The following is a 7,588-nucleotide window of genomic DNA, read 5'->3' on the forward strand; positions in this document are numbered from 1 at the left end:
AAACATTGGAAATTTTGAAGCAACATCTCTATTGGCCTAAAATGAAGAGGGATGTTGAAAGAGTGTTTGAAAGATGTATTACTTGCAACAAGGCTAAATCAAGGGTTATGCCTCATGGTCTTTACATGTCTTTACCTATTCCGCAAGAGCCTTGGGTTGACAAATCAATGGACTTTGTAATGGGGTAGCCAAGGACAAAGAATGGACGAGACTCAATATTTGTTGTAGTGGACATTTTTCCAAAATGACACATTTCATACCATGCCATAAGACTGACGATGCTACACATGTGGCCAACTTGCTCTTCAAAGAGATAGTGAGATTACATGGCGTTCCAAGAACCATAGTCTCCGATAGAGATGTCAAATTTCTTAGCCTTTTCTGAAGGACATTATAGAGTAAGATTGGAACAAAATTGTTATTCTCCACAACATGTTGTTGAGACCGTCAGCGCACCCCATGACGCAGCGAAAACAAAACTCAACGGTCTCACCAGCGATCCAAGTACGTAAAACTGAAATCAGGAGGAATGGATGCGAATACTTACAGCGAGTTCCTTGAAAAACAGCAAGGATGGCAGCGGCTGATGGTGGTGTCGATCAGTTCAAATTGTAAGCCTTCACAAAATCACATCTCGACCTCTACTTAGTTCACCCAATTGAGAGCAATATTTGTTTTCCCCAAAACTGTTTTGAGAAAAAACGCTGAAGATTATGTGTATTGTAAAAATGGCTGCTAGACCTAACACATCCTTTTATATCCATTATCCTAACATCTTAGGGTTTTTAAAGTTATTTCGAATTAATAAATAAAATATTATTTAATTAATTCAACTTAAATATACATTAAAGACTTATAATCAGAATTACAATCTTTAATGTTTATTTTAAAAACAAACTTATTTAATTATTCTGAATTATATATATCAATTAAAAGAGTTGTAATCTAAATTACATTCTTTTAATTCTTACTTAATATATTCGAGATAATTAAATTCATATGTATATCAAATATACATATCTTAACTTTAGATATATTTTAGTAACGTACAACAAATTGTACATCTTTGCTTATTTCAATCCTGGGGTGTGACCCTGCAGGTTATTGTAACGTTAGCAGTAATTATTAGAATAATTCTAAAATTACATAATAATGAGTGACATCTAGCAATATGTCATTGTCACCTAAGTTACAAGAAAATATGATTCGACATATCATCTTGGTGATTAACTATTTTATGCATTACATCCTTATGTCCTTTATATCTAGAATACGCACAAGTCTTGGAATAGTCACACTTGTATAACCCATCTATTGTTTCTTGATATCCAGAGTAAACTTTGATTAACGAATAGTTTGTGATATCTTATATCAACTTATTCAAGCATGGCCATGCGTTTCTAGTCTCACTCAACTAAGTGGCCTATGATATATTTCCTATTATGTAGGAAGGACAAATCATATCTTAATCATACACACCCATTACATATATTGAGATATATTCAATAACAGTCTTTATAGAGCAACTAGTTACGGAGATTGTTTAACTGCATCAAAACATACAACAATATATGTTGGGATAGTATTGATCCCAAGTTTGAGGATCATACATATAGTTATCACCATGAGCAATGTTATGACTGTCACATAATAATCCAAGACATATGCTCATGGTGGGTCAATCTAATACATTTTTCTCTAACAATGTAGCCATGTATCAATTCTGACATCTCTATGTCAATGACAACTCGTTGTCATCAATCAATAACATGTTAGTCTTAAGCGTATTATTATTGTCCATGCCCATAATAATACTTGACTAGGGATCTTTAAATAATAACAGTTATGTCATTATATGGACTTTATTATCTTCCAGTTTATTTTAAACACATACTTATAACTGAAAATAATATTGGCAATGCCTTTATTCAATAAAATCGATAAATAAATATATTATTACAATCATCATATGATTGGTCTTTGGGCATACTCTAACACATGTCACCCTCACACAAATGGACAAACCGAAGTGGTGAACCGAGTGTTATCAACATTGTTGAGATCTTTCATTAAAAAGAACATCAATACGTGGAAAGAGTGCTTGCCACACGTTGAGTTTGTATACAATCGGACTGTCCATTCAACAACCAAGATATCACCATTTAAGGTAAAGTATGGATTTAATCCCTTAACACCTTCAGATCTTATTCCTTTGCCTCAGGAACACATAGTTAACAAAGATGGCAAGAATAAAGTTGAGGTCATTAAAAAACTTCATCAGTAAGTTCGAGAAAACATAGATAAGCGAACAAGGTAGTATGAATAGCAAGCAAAAAGGGACGTAAGCATCTAAAGATTAATGAAGGTGATTGGGTTTGGGTGCATTTAAGAAAAGAACGGTTTCCTTCACAAACAAAATCCAAGTTGTTACCAAAAGGAGATGAACTATTCATAATCATCAAAAACATTAATGATAATGTATACCAATTGGATCTACATGGTGAATACAATGTAAGTGCAACTTTTAATGTTTCAGATCTTTCTCCATTTGAAGACAGTGATGTTTTAAGGACAAATCTCTCAAAAGAAGGGGAGGATGATGTGATCATAACCACACAAATGGATCCTGAAGTCATGCCTAAAGGACCTAACACTCGTGCAAAGGCAAAATAATTTAGGGAAGTACTTTCTCATAAGTGCATTCATGCTTTTAAATCTTTTAATGAGAAAGAACCATTAGATAATAGGTTGTTTAATATGTTACATATTAATTATTAAATAACCTATAGTACATATCTTTATCTTATACACATATATAGTTCATGTACTTAACTTATTCTCTATGTTATGAATATAGGTACATTCAGTCACAACTTGGGAGCTATCTTGGAGCTAAATGGTGAAAGAAACAACAAGGAAACATACATAGGGACTTTTAGGAGAGCATAAGGAACATTTGGTGAAAAGTTGTCCAGAGACCCATGAGATCATAGTTGGATTGAACTGAAGATTTTAGTTACAAGATGACTTCAATTCATCTAGGGAGCTGCACCATTATCATCACAATTTAGGACACTTCAAATATGTCCTAAGTCAATTTTTGTGAAATTGTACATTTTCGCGAATAATTGCCAACTCAAGAGGTACCTTTCCACAAGGAGCTTCCATAATGTTCATCATGTTACAACTCACCTATGACCAGCTCATCTCCAGCTCATTCACATTAGAACTAGCTCAAACATGAAAGGTTACCTTCTATTAATTGTGACCTTTCATAAATAATGCTGCCCATGAAGATGCCCTTTCATCAAGGTGAACATTGGCGAAGATATTACATCCATTAGAGACCTAAATCATGAAGAGACATGAGACAAAGCACCATGCCTATTCGGCCACCAGTCACATGAGAGCTTTCGGCACCAAAATGAACAAGCATATCACCATTCAGCCAAGGGAGATGTATCTTCATCCTAGTCGAACTAACGTGTCTTATTTGAAGGGATAACCAAACCATCACTAAGCTAAGGGATTCATCCATTCATTAAAAACATTATGTACTTTCATTACGAATCATGTACTTGCCGAATCACTAGATGACTATTCGTCCAAGCCTTATCATTTCCTATAAATTGAGAGGCTTGCTTTTATTTGTACTTATCTCATTTCATAATATAAACAAACCTTTGTGAGTTAAATCTCTCTTCAAAATTTATTTCTGAACTTTATTGATTAAGCAAGTATATTTCTTATACTTGTGTCGTCATTCCTTCACCTTCATTCCTAAATTCATAGATTTTATATCTAGTGGGTTGAAGACACTATTACCACCCTAAAGAAAGTTTATGAAGACCGGGGTTGTGCTTTATATCATAGCTTCTTCTTTGGAGGGTTTGAGATACAACATCATCACCATCTTCCATACAACATCAACGCCGTCAATCATCTTCCATCAAGACCACCAACTTCTTTATATATAATTCCGCAGCCATCTCTTTTCTTATTTTTATTCCATTAACTATTTATTTATTCCTTTCTTATTCCATTACTAATACAATTTTTATAATCTATGTTGCAACCATACTTATAACTCAAGGACATTAGTACTTGTCATTCCTAGATCGGACAACAATAAGGCTATCTATTCACTTCCATTGAAGAGTGTAGATTCAGCCTATATCATTTCAGTTCTAAAATAAAATGAAAAATATGATTCTAGAAACGGGATTGAAGAAAATAACCTTGAAATGTTTTTTCCTTCTATTGTTTGGTCTGTTTCGAATAGGGGATGTCCCTTTTACATATATTTAAAGGGGGTTTATAGAACTCCTCCAGATTACAAAAAATGAAAATTAAAAAGCTTTTTTTTATGTTGACTCTATTCTTTTTTGTTTTATTTTTATTGGTCTTCTTATTGGCAACTGATCTGGTAAAGAGAGGTTTGGCTGGTTGAAGCAGTGATGGTAGGGAGTAGAGATGGCAAGATCAATCGGGGTGTGGGCACTCGCATGGGATGCATCAGTTGGGGCATTGAATGCCTCATATTTTATGGGATTTATGTCCCTATTTTGGTTCTTTGTAATTAATATATATATATATATGATATGAGAAAATAAGTGATTACAGTTGCCCCTCTTTGTTATTATTATGAAACAGGAATAGGGAAAACACATAAGCACCAGTTCTTACTCGGTTAGAATGTTAACAAATCTAGAGCTCTAAGTTCTTCTCATTATGAGCTCTTCACTCTTCTACAAAGGCTACTATTGAGGTTGAACAAGCTCTCCTATATGAACTTCTTATTTCATAATCGCTTCTTCATGTCTAGAAAGGTTAGACTAGTTCTTATGTATAAACTTTTCAATCTTCCATAAAGATCATTTTGAGGTTTAAATATTTCCTATATTAACTTCTTTTCCCTCATTTGATGAGTTTTCATTATGAACTCTCAACTGGAAATATTGATCTACCTCATTCTTTGATGGAATCATGCAAAAGTTGAACAAGTTTTCTCATTATGATTTTTTTCTCTGTCATCTGGAGAGTTCTTTTGATTATTAACTTTTCCCTAGGAATATTAATCTACGTCATTTTCTGATGGAATCGAACAAAAGGGTAATGTTGACCCAACTCCTTTTATGATGGAATTGGGCATAAAGAGGATGTTGCTCCACTCCTTATATGATGATGGAATCAAGTTTTTTTGAATTTCTGTCAAATATTCAAAATTTGGATGAAAATGAATTAGTGAAAAGAAATTTGTTTCATGAGAAGCTATCTCAAGTGAGACAAAGTTTTTATTTCGAGCAAAACTATATTTTTTTGTGTTTTTTTACAGACATTTTCCTTGAATGAGACAATTTTAGTTTCAAGGGAAACTATATTATGTGAGACATAATTTGTTTTAAGAGAAACAATCTCTAGTGAGATAAGATTTTTCCCTTTTTAATGAAATAGTCTTAAAGCTTGTGTTTCAAGGGATACTGTCTCGAGTGAGATAAAATTTGTTTCAAGAGAAACAATCTCAAGTGAGATAAAAAAATTCGAATGAAACAATTTCAAAATTTGAGTTTCAAGGGGAATTGTCTCAAACGAGACATAATTGTTTTAAGAAAACAATCTGACGTGAGATAAAAAAATTATCTCAAGTGAAACAATTTCAAAATTTATGTTTCTAGGGGAACTTGCTCAAGTGAGATGAAATTTGTTTTAAGAAAACAATCTTAATTGAGATAAAAATTTTATTTTGAGTGAACCAATTTCAAAATTTATGTTTCAAGGGAAAATTGTCTCATAAGAGATGAAATTTGTTTTTAAGAAAAAGATTCTTAATTGAGATAAAATTTGTTTTTAAGTAAAAATAATCTCAAGTAAGATGATATTTGTTTTTTAAGAAAAATAATTTCAAGTGAGATAAAATCTTGATTGAAATGATTTTGATGTTTGAGTTTCGAGGGAAATCATCTCAAGCGATACGATGTTAATCCAACTCCTTAGTGATGGACGACCCAAGGTTGAACAAGTTCTTCTCATTATGAACTTATTTTCTCTCATCGGATGAGTTCTTCTTATTATGAACCCTTCCACTAGAAATGTTGATTCACCTCATTCCGTGATGGATAAGCCAAGGTTGAACAAGTTCTTCTTATTAGGAACTTATTCTCCCTCATTAGAAGATTTCTTCTCATTATGAACCCTTTCACTAAAAATGTTAATTCACCTGCTTCTGTGATGGACGAGTCAAGCTTGAACAAGCTCTTCTCATTAAGAACTTATTCTCCCTATTTGGACGTGTTCTTCTAATTATGAACCCAATGCTTGGTATATTTTATTTTTGAAAAATTTTAAACCTTGAAAAATGATTATCATTTGTCATTGATATATATTTAAAGTACCTGAAGATTCTTAGATCTTTGCTGAGTTCCACTTATTTCGATGGTGAAAAGTGGACTGAATCTTTGCTGTAATATTTTTCTTTTGCAAGCTACATTGTCTTGTAAATCTTTACCTTGTTCTCTTTGTTGAGTCTTTATCTTTGCTAAGTATTCATCTCGTGACAAATTATTCCTTTTTCTCCAAACAATATTGCCTCTTGGCATTCAACTCATTTGCTTCAGTTTCTGATTTTGAGTTTCTAAGTCCGAGCGACCTTTCTCTAACTTTCAAGTTCAATTCCCCAAAGAGATTATCTTGTTTAAAAAAACCTTTTTGACTTTCAAAATGTGAAAAAGTTCGATGAAGAATTTTTGTAAAATTGTGCCACATACTTCGGGCTCATAATTGAAACCAATTGTAAAAAAAAAGAGTTCATTAAACATCAAATAAGTCATTTACTCTTTTCATCCTTTAAAATTATAGCCCTTTGAAAAATGTCAAGATTGATGCTAATTTTGAGGCTTAGGTTGATTTGGGAAGTTAAAGTGTTTCAAGTTGGTTTCTTTGGTCAAGATATATTATTCTTGATTTTGGTGTTCATTGATCTGATGAAGTAGTAATTACACTTAACTTCTGGAAATGTTCAGTGGTTCCAAACTCTCGTGAGTACTTTCAAGTGGTACGATACTTTATCAAGAGATGTATAAGACCACCTACTATGCAAAAAATGTACAAACTTCATATTCTAATCATCTTTTCAGATTTTCAACTCGAATCCTCCTTTTTATTTTTATCTATCATGCAATAAAGATTTTAGAAAAAAATTACAAATAAAAGGATTAACCCTAAGAGTCAGGATAAAATCGAAGGATACTCTCTCCTACTTAGAAATCCATGAATGATTAGAAAGGACTTTTATATCATGAAATGATGTAATAGTAGAGAGCCTACTTGATTATGGATCAAGGATAGAAGAAAATATCCTACGTAGTAAGTCAATGGCCACAAAGAGATAGGCTTGGTAGGTTGATGTAGGAAAGAATGAAGGGCTAATTTGATCCAAGTGAAGGATGGTTTTAAATGATATGGGCGTGGGTTATGGTTTTTGAAAGAATTGGAATATTATGATGAGGTTATGGCGATAATATCTTGAAAAAAGGCTTAAAGAAGAACCTATACTAAAGAGAATAGACCCAAACATTAGATGCTTTCAACA

The sequence above is a fragment of the Hibiscus syriacus genome, unplaced genomic scaffold (assembly GCF_006381635.1).
Source record: "Hibiscus syriacus cultivar Baekdansim isolate YM2019G1 unplaced genomic scaffold, ASM638163v2 tig00110904_pilon, whole genome shotgun sequence".
NCBI lineage: Eukaryota > Viridiplantae > Streptophyta > Magnoliopsida > Malvales > Malvaceae > Hibiscus > Hibiscus syriacus.